General features: G+C 41.9%; 1 protein-coding gene across 1 annotated transcript in view; it reads left to right on the top strand.

The window, feature by feature from the left end:
- The first annotated feature begins 8,349 nt into the window (after positions 1 to 8,349).
- Positions 8,350 to 14,938, top strand: part of LOC141348667 (DLA class I histocompatibility antigen, A9/A9 alpha chain-like) — a 100,066-nt gene continuing 93,477 nt past the window's right edge. The window contains exon 1 of the mRNA XM_073852945.1: positions 8,350 to 8,377. The gene's annotated coding sequence lies outside the window, so the exon portion shown is untranslated. The remainder of the gene's footprint in view (positions 8,378 to 14,938) is intronic.

Below are 14,938 nucleotides of genomic sequence, written 5' to 3'. Positions count from 1 at the left end.
TAAAAGGTGGACCATTCGAGCCTCTGCAGACGATTGATCTGAACTACCTGTCTCTTAAGACTGTGTTTCTGCTGGCTCTCGCTTCAGTGAAGTGCATAGGGGACTTGCACGTGCTCTCCGTGGGTGCGACGTGCATGGAGTTTGGACCTAATGACTCTAAAGTCATACTCAAACCCAAGTATGGTTGCGTTCCAAAATCTCTCAACACACGGTTTAGGGCACAGGTCATCGCTCTGTCAGCCCTACCAGTCACTGATGAGGAAATGGATGCGAGCCTCCTATGCCCAGTCAGGGCATTACGAGCGTACGTGTCACGTGGGAAGGAGGAGGTCAGGGTCCAAAATGCAGGGAAGAGTGAATTTATTAAAAAAATAACAAAACAAACAAAACCAAAGGGCCAACACGGCACAACACGACTGGAACTCAAGACAAAAGCAAGACAGACTCAAACACAGACCAAACTGAAAACAATCCAAACAATGCAAACTCAACGAGCGGTGGGTGAGTGGAGACTAATATAGTCTGTGTGTGATGGGGAACAGCTGTGTGATCAAAGTGACAGGTGTGTGAGATGAGACATGGAGTGTGGAGGGAATAGGACAGCGACCTCCGTTGGAGGAGGGAAAACCCGCAGCCCAGAGTCATGACAGTACCCCCTCCCCACGGAACGGCTCCCAGACGTTCCACAAGTCTGGAGGGAGGAGGAACGGGGGAAGGCGAATCAGGGGGAGAGATGGCGGGCCAGGCTCGTGCAGCGGAGTCACGTGAGCGGACCTCGCCGCTAGAGGAACGCGAGCTGGCCTCGCTGCCAGAGGAACGTCAGCGGACGCCGCTGCCAGAGAAACGTGAGCGGCCGCGTCCGGAACAGAGAGCGCGGTCACCGCCGCGTCCGGAACAGAGAGCGCGGTCACCTCCGCGTCAGGAACAGAGAGGGCGGTCACGGCCGTGTCAGGAACAGAGAGGGCGGTCACCGCCGCGTCCGGAACAGAGAGCGCGGTCACCTCCGCGTCCAGAACAGAGAGCGCGGTCACCGGCGCGTTCGTAACAGAGAGCGCGGTCACCGCCGCGTCCGGAACAGAGAGCGTGGTCACCGCCGCGTCCGGAACAGAGCGCGTGGTCACCGCCGCGTCCGGAACAGAGCGCGGTCAACGCCACGTCCGGAACAGAGAGCGCAGTCACCGCCGCGTCAGGAACAGAGAACGCGGTCACCGCCTCGTCAGGAACAGAGAGTGCGGTCATCGCCGCGTCAGGAACAGACATCGGTCACTTGTGCATCAGGAACGGAGATAGTGGACGCCGCCGCTTCGGGAACAGAGATAGCGTTCAATGCCGCTTCAGGAACAGAGATAGCGGTCGCCGCCGCGTCAGGAATGGAGATAGCGGTCGCCGCCGCCTTCCCGCGGAAGAGCGTCTCCACCCTCGCCGCAAAGTAGGGGCGCTTCCGCGCAGCCTCGGCGCTACGGGCGTCCATCGCCGCCAGGCAAGCATAGATGGTCCTGAAACGAGCGGCCGACGCTGCCTCGAAAGAAATCTCCCCCGCTGGACCCACTGTAGGAGTTTGCATTCTGTCACGTAGGAAGGAGGAGGTCAGGGTCCAAAATGCAGGGAAGAGTGAATTTATTAAAACAATAACAAAACAAACAAAACCAAAGGGCCAACACGGCACAACACGACTGGAACTCAAGACAAAAGCAAGACAGACTCAAACACAGACCAAACTGAAAACAATCCAAACAATGCAAACTCAACGAGCGGTGGGTGAGTGGAGACTAATATAGTCTGTGTGTGATGGGGAACAGCTGTGTGATCAAAGTGACAGGTGTGTGAGATGAGGCATGGAGTGTGGAGGGAATAGGACAGCGACCTCCGGTGGAGGAGGGAAAACCCGCAGCCCAGAGTCATGACAGTACGTGTCTCGCTCGTCTGCTTTTAGGCAGACAGAACAGCTTTTTGTTTCGTTTTATGGGCGTCCCAAGGGACTGGCCGCGTCGAAACAGAGCCTATCCAGATGGATAGTGGATGCTATTGCGCTGGCATATGCTTCCAAGGGCATGCAGTGCCCCCATTGGATCTGGCGTCGCGTCAGGCCTCGCTCTATAGGTTGCTGCAGTTGCCTCAGAGCAGCAAATAGGCTCGCAAGCTGTTTCGCCTATGTCTGTATGCTGCTGCAACGCGCTTGACATTATTTCAAAATTAAGGATAATTTTTGGCTTCAATATCTCGCAGAAAAGGATTTTCCCCTAGCCTAAGATACTTACGCAGTACTCGTTCCCTCTCTAGAGAGAACCGAGGTTACGTTAGTAACCGAGTACGTTTTCGGAGGATTTATATTTTTTAAATATATATAAATTAATAAATACTTTTTTTTTTAAATAGGTTTTTATACAAAACAGCTTTTTATGTAAAATTCACTTTATAAAAGACCCACATTTCTAACTTTCATTAATGGGGATAAAATGGATAAAAGATCTTTTGGAAAATCCAGTTTTAAAAGTAAAACATTCACTTTTACCAGTAGATGGCTGCAGAGCTCAACTATTTGCTATTTGACTAACTGATAGATAACTTTTCACAAATATTATGAAATCACAATTACAACAATAAAAGCAATTTTTGTGGTGGTTCTGCATTTTGTATTTTTTTATTTATTTTTTTTATTTTTTGACAAATTATAAGAGAGCAGTTTATGTGGTCTCACAAATGTATTCCTGTGTGTGTGTGTTTGTTTGTGTGTGTGTCTGTGTGTCTGTGTGTATGCATTGTTGATGTGTCAGTGGTGTGTGTGTCTGTGTGTATGCATTGTTGATGTGTCAGTGTCACCAAATAATTTTTGTAGTGTTTCTGCATTTTAGATTATTTTATTTGACAAATTATGAGAGAGCAGATTTTATGGTCTCACAAATGTATTCCTGTGTGTGTACCTGGTATTCATCACGTTATGGGGACCAAATGTCCCCACAAGGATAGTAATACCAGTAGATTTTGACCTTGTGGGGACATTTCTTAGGTCCCCATGAGGAAACGGGCTTATAAATCATGCACAATGAGTTTTTTTGAGGAAGTAAAGGTGTGCTCGAGAAAACGAGACATTGAGAACTCAGAAAAAGCACCGGTAGTTTATTCACAAGTAGATTTATACAGACATTTTCCACCAGGAACAGACCGGTCGCCGCCATCTTAAATTTAGTCACGATAAGTCGAGTGTCGAGCACGAAGGAAACTACAACCTGATAAGTTGATAACCTGATAAATTCCTTGGTGCTCGACACTCGACTTATCGTGACTAAGTTCAAGATGGCGGCGACCGGATTTTCTCTTCCAGGTACTGTCTGTATAAATCTTCTTGTAAATAAACTACCGGTGCTTTTTCTGGGTTCTCAATGTCTCGTTTTAAATGTCAGGGCCCTTGGAAGTCTACCAATGAAGTGTGGAGCTACTTTGTGCCTCGTAAATGGCGTAAAACAGTGATTTATTTACGTGGCTTCTTCGATGCCCTATTGACTCTCATTGACAACCTGTTGTGAGCATCGGCTAACTGACCCCAGATTTCGGACTGCTGGACACAAACCGAGATGAGATATGCAAGGTACGTTCACACTCGGTATCATGATTCAATACACTTTAGGTCAATATCACACCGGAGTTCTCCTTTAATAGACATTTGTAAGCAGTTTATAAATACAGCTATAAATGCTTTATTCTTGTTTTATAAGCATCTGTATAATATGCTTAATAATTGTATTTTCATACTTTATTAAGGATCAGTTAATCATTTCTAAATTAGGCATTACATTATTTACAAACCAGTTAGTTACCAGTTGTAAGTGGTTCAGGAGATCCTTTAGAAAGTGTTGGTAAATGATTCATAAACCATTTGAATGCACATTTATACATCTTATTATTCAGACATATATTAACAGTTAGTCCATGTGTTAATAAATGCTTTAATAACACATATTCCTGCTGTAACTCATAATTAAATCAGGCATTTATAAAACATTTACTAGCTGTCAGTTAATGGTTTTTGTGAGCTCATCTAAAGTGAGGACTATTTATGCCTTATAAAGTGTTAATAAGTTGAGTTTTAACATTTTGAAACCCACTCAGCCGTTCTCCTATGCTATCAGTCTCATAGGATTTAATGATCTATGCTAAGCTATGCTAAAAGTGATATCGCCAGAACAGGAGAACGACTTTGTAAACACTTTATAAGGCATAAATAGTCCTCACTTTGATGAGCTCACAAAAAACATTTACTGACAGCTAGTAAATGTTTTAACTGCTAGTAAATGCTAGTAACTGCCTGAATTAATTATGAGTTACAGTAGGAATTCATGCTAAAATCATGCTAGTGACTTGCTAGTTATGCTAAAATTATGCTAGTGACTTGCTAGTCATGCTAGAATCATGCTAGTGACTTGCTAATCATGCTAAATTTATGCTAGTGACTTGCTAGTCATGCTAGAATCATGCTATTGACTTGCTAGTCATGCTAAATCATGCTAGTGACTTGCTAGTCATGCTAAATCATGCTAGTGACTTGCTAGTCATGCTAAAATTATGCTAGTGACTTGCTAGTCATGCTAGAATCATGCTATTGACTTGCTAATCATGCTAAATTTATGCTAGTGACTTGCTAGTCATGCTAGAATCATGCTAGTGACTTGCTAATCATGCTAGAATCATGCTATTGACTTGCTAGTCATGCTAAATCATGCTAGTGACTTGCTAGTCATGCTAAATCATGCTAGTGACTTGCTAGTCATGCTAGAATCATGCTAGTGACTTGCTAATCATGCTAAATTTATGCTACTGACTTACTAGTCATGCTAGAATCATGCTAGTGACTTGCTAGTCATGCTCAAATCATGCTAACGACTTGCTAATCATGCTAGAAACATGCTAGCGACTTGTTAATAATGCTAAAATCATGCTAGCAACTTGCTAATCATGCTAGAAACATGTTAGCGACTTGCTAACCATGCTACAAACACGCTAACAACTTGCTAATCATGTTAGAAACATGCTAGCGACTTTGCTAATCATGCTAGCAATATGCTAGAAACATGCTAGTAACCACCCTGGGTACCCTAGTAACCCCATAGCAACACCTTAGCAACCACCCCAGGCACCATAGCAACCACATAGCAACTCCTTAGCAACCACCCCGGGTTCCCTAGCAACGACATAGCAACACCCTAGCAACCACCCTAGGCACCATAGCAACCACATAGCAACACCTTAGCAACCACCCCGGGTACCCTAGCAACGGCATAGCAACACCTTAGCAACCATCCCGGTTACCCTAGCAACCGCATAGCAACACCCTAGCAACCACCCTGGTTATTCAAATGGTTTATGAATCATTTACCAACACTTTCTAAAGGATCTCATGAACCACTTACAACTACTAACTAAAATGGTTTGTAAATAATGTAATGCTTAATTTAGAAATGATTACCTGATCCTTAATAAAGTATTAAAATACAATTATTAAGCATATTATACAGATGCTTATAAAACAAGGATAGATCATTTATAGCTGTATTTATAAACTGCTTACAAATGTGTATTAATGTAGGAATAATGCTTTATAAATGATTAATTAACTATTTACCAATGCTTAACTAATGATTCATAGTGTGTAGTTATTATAAAGTGTTACCGTTTTTTGTTGGTTATGGCTGTAAACAAAGCTGTGCTATGCTTCTTAACACTGCTTTATAATGCATCATACAGATGCTAGATGAAAAGAAACGGGCATGTGAACATTTCTGAAAACAGACAGTTCCCCACAGAGATACATTCATATAAACTCCTAGCCAGCAGTCTCTTACAATATTTCATGCATCATGAACAGTGAGATTGATGTGCCTGCTACTGTTACATGTCTCCTTATGTTTCTAGTCTTTTGCATTGTTCTTATTTGGTTTCTCCCTTTGTCTCCCCCCGTCGTTCTGTCTGTATTGGTTTAACCCTCGTGATTTTGGTATTCCCGTCAACTGTGTCTAATTATTAATTCCCCTTTATAGACCTTTTTCCTGAGTAAACGATGAGCGCCGCCATTACGAATTCTAACGTCAGATTGAATGCTTTTCTGTTCCGGTTTCCATAGGAACCCATTCAAATAGCGTCCAAGTATTTTTAATGTAGCTACCTTCCGCTGCTTCGTGTCATCTACACACTCATTAAAGTGAGGCACTGACAAATGACGGTCATTGCGACATTGCCAAGTGATGGCGCTATGGAGCCATGTGCTTTTTAAAAAAACATTTTAATAGGTTTAACATTAGTTTATTAGCTCGGAATATACCCTAATTTGACTAGAAACAATGCAGACCGGAAATGCAAAGCATTCTTTCAGTTAAGAGTCGGACTTACTTCCTAGTTCAGGAAAAAGGTCTATAAGTCTGTCTCTGTTTTCAGTCCCCTGTAGATCCTTAACGTTAAATGGTTGTTTATGTGTGGATATTGTTCTCTGTTCCTGCAGCTGCTTGTACCCATTCCAGAAGTCATTAAAATAGATTATTATTGTCTACATAGGTTTCAGTCATCTCTCCAGCACCAGCACCGCTAACAGCTACGGTATTTTCTCCACTTTATGTCCGTCTTCAGGCTGACCTCTGTTAACAGCCTTCAGACTATAATAATGACATAATATTTTCACACAAATGACATTTTGGAACATGAATGCAGTGCACTGTATAGGTGGTAAATATTTGTAAGATCTGCCTCCTTTGTTGTGGACTGATGATTTGACAATTCTTCCTTCTATTTCTTACCCTGACACGGTGAATTACTTTTGTTTCTTCGGTTTTTGTTTACGCTCAGTGCGGCCACAACAGCCAACTTCCGGATTGATGACGTAATGTGAAAACACTTTATCAGGGCAATATCTGATATTGCCGAAACATATTTGCAGCGTTGAACAATGTAACCAACCACAGACATCTGTTAATTTCTTGAACTCAATGACAAGAAGTGTTTATATTAGAATCCTCTCACCAAAATGCAGCGTTTGCTGAGTCCTGCAAGCTCCTCTCATTTTAACAAAGTGTAGATACAATGTAAAGAATTTGATTGGGCAGTGTAGAGAGCTTATTAACGGAACATAGTGAGATTGCAATGAACTAAAGTGAGTGACAGCTTTTAGTGATTATAAGAGGGAGAGCTCTTTGTGTGCATTCTAGGCTATATATTACTGTATGACTGTCTCAGAACAGAGATATTCACCTCAGTAAAGAAGTATTGAAAGTATAATTTAATTTATCTTGATGTTCCAAAATAATTCTTGTGTGCTTTTTCTTGGCATGCCGATGCAACCTGCACACTCGTATACAATGCACATATAAATGCACTTGTATAAATGTACAAATGCGATGACTGGAGATTTTCGCTTAATAATTTATATTTTTGATTTGTTTCTCAGCAAACCCTACCGTATGCCTTCAGAACACTTGGAATATGGAATGAGTTGCATGGGATAATTTCATGTTTGTAATAAGAAAAAGTGTACAATTTATTACATAGACAAATGCAAGCATTTCTTTTTTCTTTTGTGATCTGAAAATAAAAATAAGGTAGCTTAATATGGCTTTAGAACAGCATCAGGTTGACTAATTATTAGTCAGGTTGACTAGTTAAATAGGGATAAATAAACTATTAGAGTGAGTGAGCAAAATAAGCCATAAAAAGAGCACATAGTTATTGTGTTGGGGGCACCATACCTGGAATTTGCTTAGGGCCCCCAAATCACTAAGTCCGCCCCTGTCTGCAGCACATGGGCAAGATTTGACGAACCCTGTTTAAAGTCTTTTGTAATAAACTAATCTGGTGGTTTTCTCACTGTGACCTTTTCAAAATATACATAAATTGGAAAAGCTATGGGCCTATTATGCATCTTAAAATAAAATCCCCCAGCACCAGGATTAAGAACCATTCTTTTAAATAAATCAAAAATAAAAACACGGTTAGTTTAGAAGGGTAAAATTGGATTGGGGTAGTAGCAAATCTGAGTCATGCTATAACATAGGCATTAATTTAACAAATTCTAAAAGAACTGACTAAACTGCAGACATCCAGAACTTCGAGGCCATCGTCTGTTTAAAGTTTGTAGTCACATTAGTAAGGATAGAGCGCACTCATTGCAGACGTCTGCAAGTGAAAGTAAAAGGGGACAAGCCAGAACTAAACAGCTAAACAGTTCACTTCACTGTCTTCCCATTTGAGAATGTGCCAAATGAACTTTGGACGACTCCTATAACAACTGAAAATAACGATCAAACACAACCTGTTTTTCTGAAGACCGCTGGACTACTAATTAATTGAGAAAATGTTTATGCTTGTGTGCTGTCGTGCTGGACAGTGGTCATTGCAGGTAAGTTCCCTGCATCCTATAAATTAAAAGATAATACAGGTCCTTTTCCAAAAATTAGCATATTGTGATAAAGTTCATTATTTTCTGTAATGTACTGATAAAAATTTGAATTTCATATATTTTAGATTCATTACACACAACTGAAGTAGTTCTAGCCTTTTATTGTTTTAATATTGATGGCATACAGCTCATGAAAACCCAAAATTCCTATCTCAAAAAATTAGCATATTTCATCCGACCAATAAAAGAAAAGTGTTTTTAATACAAAATAAAATATTCAAATAATTATGTTCAGTTTTGCACTCAATACTTGGTCGGGAATCCTTTTGCAGAAATGACTTCAATGCGGCGTGGCATGGAGGCAATCAGCCTGTGGCACTGCTGAGGTGTTATGGAGGCCCAGGATGCTTCGATAGCGGCCCTATAGCATTCCGGCTTTGCTACTGTTCGGACGCTTTTGCTTACTGCTCCGCGCTTTGCTCCCTGCTTTTGAACTTTTCTCCGATTTTTATAATATTTAAATTCAGCAGATCAGCACAGTGCTCAGACAACACATTTTTGATACAAACATCACGAAAAAAGGAGACTTTTTGCCTTCCACTGCCAGCAGTTTACATTCCGGAGACGGGAAAACACAGCTGCCTACTTTCAACAGACAAGAGAGAAAATGCCTCTTCTGGAATCTACTTGCTGCACAAACTGCCACAGACTTTTACAAAGGATTGTGGTTTTAGAAACAAAGTTACTCGCTGGACTTCCAAAACAGGCGGAACACACAGAAGATCATCATCACGGACCCCCTCAGCATACAGCCGGTGAGTCCTGTGAATCTAGTCAATATCGACAGTTTATAAGTGTAGAGGAACAAGCCAAAACTGATCGACACACAAATCGATGGCACAAACAGGGAGCGAGACCCAAAAGCACTCGAGACATCAGACTGTCAAGAGTATCTCGTATTGCTGCGGTATCATCCTCTACCCCAGATATGGCAACGACAAGGCTTGCAAAAACTGGTGTTTTACCACCCCCTATACAGCTAGAAAACAGATTTGAAGCATTAATGAATGTGGGTGAGGAATCCACAAATGTGACTGAACATGTATCATGTCAGCCAACTGCTAACATTGCTATAAACAGGCGCGCAAGGTCGAGCAGACAGCGGCACTCAGCTCAGAGCGCAGCCGAGCCCAGGACTCTCATAGTGGGTGACTCCATTATCAGAAATATCAGTAGCAGAACTACAACTACATGCTGCTGTCCTCAAGCAACCGTCTCTGATGTGAACAAGGAACTTCGGAACATTCTAATGAAGCACAAGACTGCAAATCGAATCATCATCCATGTGGGAAAGAACGATATTCGGAAAGAGCAGTCAGAACTCCTAAAGAAGGATTTCGGTGAACTCATTGAAACACTTCGAAGACTTGAAATTCAGTCGTTCATCAGTGGACCACTCCCAGCAAGGGGAACTAACATGTTTTCACGGTTGCTCGGACTGAATACCTGGCTACAAAGAACCTGCAGTCTAAAAGGAGTCAACTTCATTGACAACTTCAATCTTTTCTGGGCCATAGACAACTGTTCAAACTGGACGGCCTCCACCCAAACAAACTTGGTGCGAGAGTGCTAAAGGACAATATCTACTTTTCACTCCGGCATCCTTCAGTAGAATGTGTGAGTCCACCCAACATGAATGGCACACACACACTTGGACAAAGTGACGACAGGACATCTTATCAGCTTCAGAGTCATCATGTGGCCAACACAACCAACAAGGACACTGACAACGCCACGCAGCCACAACAAGCACTGCTTATGGACACTTTCCTGGCTGAGCCCTGCTCACAGAGCTTATCACAGACAGACTGTGACGTACTGCAACAGCTCCAAGACTCAGCACCGAAGGACGACTTTCTGGTAAACAGTCAGGGAAGCCAGGACAACAACATATTCCAGCCACCGGAAACACCAGAGCCAGAGCTCCATTCACCAGACACATTATCCCTCTCTCCAGCATCTCCACTTTTAAGCTTCTCACAGAAAATGGAGGAACTGGTATATGCTGGAACCAGACTCTCCCACTCTTTTGCTGCAAGCCCCCAGTTATCAACTAAAAAACGGCGGGCACCACAACCACCAAAGCCTGTGGGCCCAGCTCACCCTCCTCCTCCTGTGAGAGCTCTCTGGCCGCTGCCACAACGTCAGGGCCCAAACCCTCCTGCATCTGCTGTGAGTGAACCAAAAACAACTGATAACAGCTCTCAGTGATATGTGTCGGGTCCCCGCTATAATAGCAGCAACACTCTGGAATGTTTACATAACAAGCGGGAACCCAGTGTGACTGTAGTTTTCCCTATTTCTGTTTTAATATGTGATAGAAAGCCAAAGGCCGCCTCAAGTCGTACGGTTGACCAATCTAATCTGAGGCCTATTAGATATCAAACTAAGATTGCTCTAGAGACAAAAAGTAATGCCATCAAGCTAGCATTTTTAAACATTCGCTCACTAAAAAATAAATCACATCTGATCAATGATTTTATAACTACAAACAACCTGGATTTTATGTTTCTAAATGAAACATGGTTAGAAGACAGCTGCAGCGCAACAGTCCTCAATGAAACAGCGCCTCCAGACTTTACTTTCATGAGTGTCTGCAGAGCTGTTAAGAGAGGCGGCGGCGTAGCTGCTCTATTTAAAGATGTCTATCAATGCAAGCAAGTGTCATTTGGTCAGTACATGTCATTTGAATATCTAGGGATTGTACTGAAAGGTGCTCCACGCATTCTATTCATCATTATTTACAGGCCCCCAAAATACTCTCCATCCTTTGTTGAAGAGTTCACAGAACTGTTATCAATGATTTGTTCAGAGTTTGACTGTTTTGTTATTGCAGGGGATTTTAATGTTCACATAGACAATGCAGAAATCAAAACCACAAAAGAAATAATAACGGTTTTGAACACGTTTGACCTGATTCAGCATGTGCATGGGCCTACACACAATCGTGGACACACTCTTGATTTACTCATCAGTAAGGGTCTAAACATTTCATCCACTGTTATCAATGATGTAGCACTATCTGATCACTTCTGTATTTTCTTTGATATATTGATCTCTGCTACCACTGAATCTAGATCTGTCTCTGTCAGAAAGAGATGCATTAATGATAACACCAGTGTGCTATTTATGAAGGCTATATCTTCAATGCCAAGCATTTCTGCAGACTCTGTTGATCTTCTCCTGGAGTCCTTTGACTCAAAAGTTAAGAATGTCTTTGATGACATCGCACCTGTGAAAATCAGAAAGATGTCAGGCAGACAGAAATCATCGTGGAGAAAATCAACAGCAGTACAGAGTATGAAAAGACAATGCAGGAAAGCTGAGCGGATGTGGCGGAAGACGAAACTTGAAATTCACTATAGCATCTATAAAGATAGCCTTCATGCTTTCAATGCTGAACTAGGCAAAGCTAGACAAACGTTCTTCTCAAACCTTATAAACAGCAACTTAAACAACACTCGCACTCTTTTTGCTACCGTCGAGAGACTAACGAACCCCCCTAGTCAGATCCCTAGTGAAATGCTCTCCGACATCAAATGTAATGAGTTTGCTTCCTTCTTTTCTGAGAAGATCAATAATATCAGAAAGACAATTAGCACACCCTCAAGTTATGCAGAGGTCAGACAGATTCGACCGCAATCTCAAAAAGTAGTCACTATGTCTACTTTTGAAGCAATCGATACCAACATTTTGGAAGAAACAGTACAGCACCTCAAATCGTCAACCTGCCACCTTGACACACTACCCACATCTTTTTTCAAAAGTGTGCTTAACTGTTTGGAAGCAGATCTCTTAGAAGTGGTGAACACCTCACTTCTTTCTGGGACTTTTCCAAACTCACTGAAAACTGCAGCTGTTAAGCCCCTTTTGAAAAAGAGAAATCTTGATAACACCATATTGAGCAACTATAGACCAATATCAAATCTTCCTTTTATAGGAAAGATTATTGAAAAGGTTGTTTTTAATCAGCTGAACCACTACATAAACTCAAACGGATACCTGGACCACTTCCAATCTGGTTTCAGACCACATCATAGCACAGAGACAGCGCTCATAAAGATAATAAATGATATTCGCCTAAATTCTGATTCTGGCAAAATATCAGTGCTGGTATTACTAGATCTCAGTGCTGCGTTCGACACAGTCGATCACAACATTCTGCTAGATAGACTGGAAAACTGGGTCGGGCTTTCTGGGATGGTTATAAATTGGTTCAGGTCATACTTAGAAGGGAGAGGCTATTATGTGAGTATAGGAGAACATAAGTCTAAGTGGACGTCCATGACATGCGGAGTCCCACAAGGCTCAATTCTAGCGCCGCTGCTGTTTAGCCTGTATATGCTCCCACTAAGTCAAATAATGAGAAACAACCAAATTGCATATCACAGCTATGCAGATGATACCCAGATTTACCTAGCCTTATCGCCAAATGACTACAGCCCCATTGACTCTCTCTGCCAATGCATTGATGAAATTAACAGTTGGATGTGCCAAAACTTTTTACAGTTAAACAAGGAGAAAACGGAAGTCATTGCATTTGGAAACAAAGATGAAGTTCATAAGGTAAATGCGTACCTTGACACTAGGGGTCAAAAAACAAAAAATCAAGTCAAGAATCTGGGTGTGATTCTGGAGTCAGACCTCAGTTTCAGTAGCCATGTCAAAGCAGTATCTAAATCAGCATACTATCATCTCAAAAACATTGCAAGAATTAGATGTTTTGTTTCTCGTCAAGATTTGGAGAAACTTGTTCATGCCTTTATCACCAGCAGGGTGGACTATTGTAATGGTCTCCTCACTGGCTTTCCCAAGAAGACCATTAGACAGCTGCAGCTCATACAGAACGCTGCTGCCAGGATTCTGACTAGAACCAAAAAATCAGAGCATATCACACCAGTCCTCAAGTCCTTACACTGGCTACCAGTTATGTTTAGGATAGATTTTAAAGTACTTTTACTAGTTTATAAAGCACTCAATGGCCTAGGACCTACATACATTGCAAATATGCTCACAGTATACAAACCTAACAGACAACTCAGATCACTAGGATCGAGTCAGTTAGTAATATCAAGGGTTCACACAAAACAAGGGGAATCCGCTTTTAGCTATTATGCCGCCCGCAGTTGGAACCAGCTTCCAGAAGAGATCAGATGTGCTAATACATTAGACACATTTAAACGTAGACTTAAAACTCACCTGTTTAGTTGTGCATTTATTGAATGAGCACTGTGCTACGTCCGAACAGACTGCATTATTTTATGTATAATCATTTTACTGTGCTAATTAATTTTAAAATCAATTTTTTAAATCATCTGAAATGTTCTTAAATTCTGTTTTTATTGTTGTTAGTGTGATTATTATTTTACATTTTTATGATTTGTTTGCTGTTGTGATTTTAACTCCTTTTTATGTACAGCACTTTGAATTACCATTGTGTATGAAATGTGCTATATAAATAAACTTGCCTTGCCTTGCCTTGCCTAAGCTCATCCAGAGAGTTGGGTCTTGCGTCTCTCAACTTTCTCTTCACAATATCCCACAGATTTTCTATGGGGTTCAGGTCAGGAGAGTTGGCAGGCCAATTGAGCACAGTAATACCATGGTCAGCAAACCATTTACCAGTGGTTTTGGCACTGTGAGCAGGTGCCAGGTCGTGCAAAAAAATGAAATCTTCATCTCCATAAAGCTTTTCAGCAGATGGAAGCATGAAGTGCTCCAAAATCTCCTGATAGCTAGCTGCATTGACCCTGCCCTTGATAAAACACAGTGGACCAACACCAGCAGCTGACATGGCACCCCAGACCATCACTGACTGTGGGTACTTGACACTGGACTTCAGGCATTTTGGCATTTCCCTTTCCCCAGTCTTCCTCCAGACTCTGGCACCTTGATTTCCGAATGACATGCAAAATTTGCTTTCATTTACTTTGGACCACTGAGCAACAGTCCAGTGCTGCTTCTCTGTAGCCCAGGTCAGGCGTTTCTGGCGCTGTTTCTGGTTCAAAAGTGGCATCACGTCATCAACTGCTAAATTCAAATCGTTTTGGCGCGTTGGCTGGCGCTGAGCCAGATCGGACGCGTTGAGCGCTTGTCATATTATCACAACTATTCAGTGTTTTCAACCATATAATGCTTATTTTAGGTTTCAGACATTTAAATACACATAAGTACTAGCAAAACCATACATTTATAGTTTGTAAAACACACATTGATGTCTATTGAAGCAGCAATAATGATATTCTGACAACATATTTTATTGAAATCATATACAGATTATGTAGGTAACTATAACGTCCACTCTCCTCTTCTCCCAGCTCACCAGAGACTTACTTTAATGTCTTCCGGGAGGAGAGGATGAATTTGCGTGTTGGGAATCCCACAGCTCGGATTCAGCGCGAACAAACATGGCGGCGCCCATCACCCGGTATAGATTAACTAACGCGGTCATTATAAAAGTGTTTGGACTTTTAAATACATTTACTTGCACATATTTCGAAA

The sequence above is a fragment of the Garra rufa genome, chromosome 13 (genome assembly GCF_049309525.1).
Source record: "Garra rufa chromosome 13, GarRuf1.0, whole genome shotgun sequence".
In the NCBI taxonomy this organism is placed as follows: Eukaryota; Metazoa; Chordata; class Actinopteri; order Cypriniformes; family Cyprinidae; genus Garra; species Garra rufa.
Note: the sequence above shows the minus strand (reverse complement) of the source record. Positions and strands in the feature narration are given on the sequence as shown.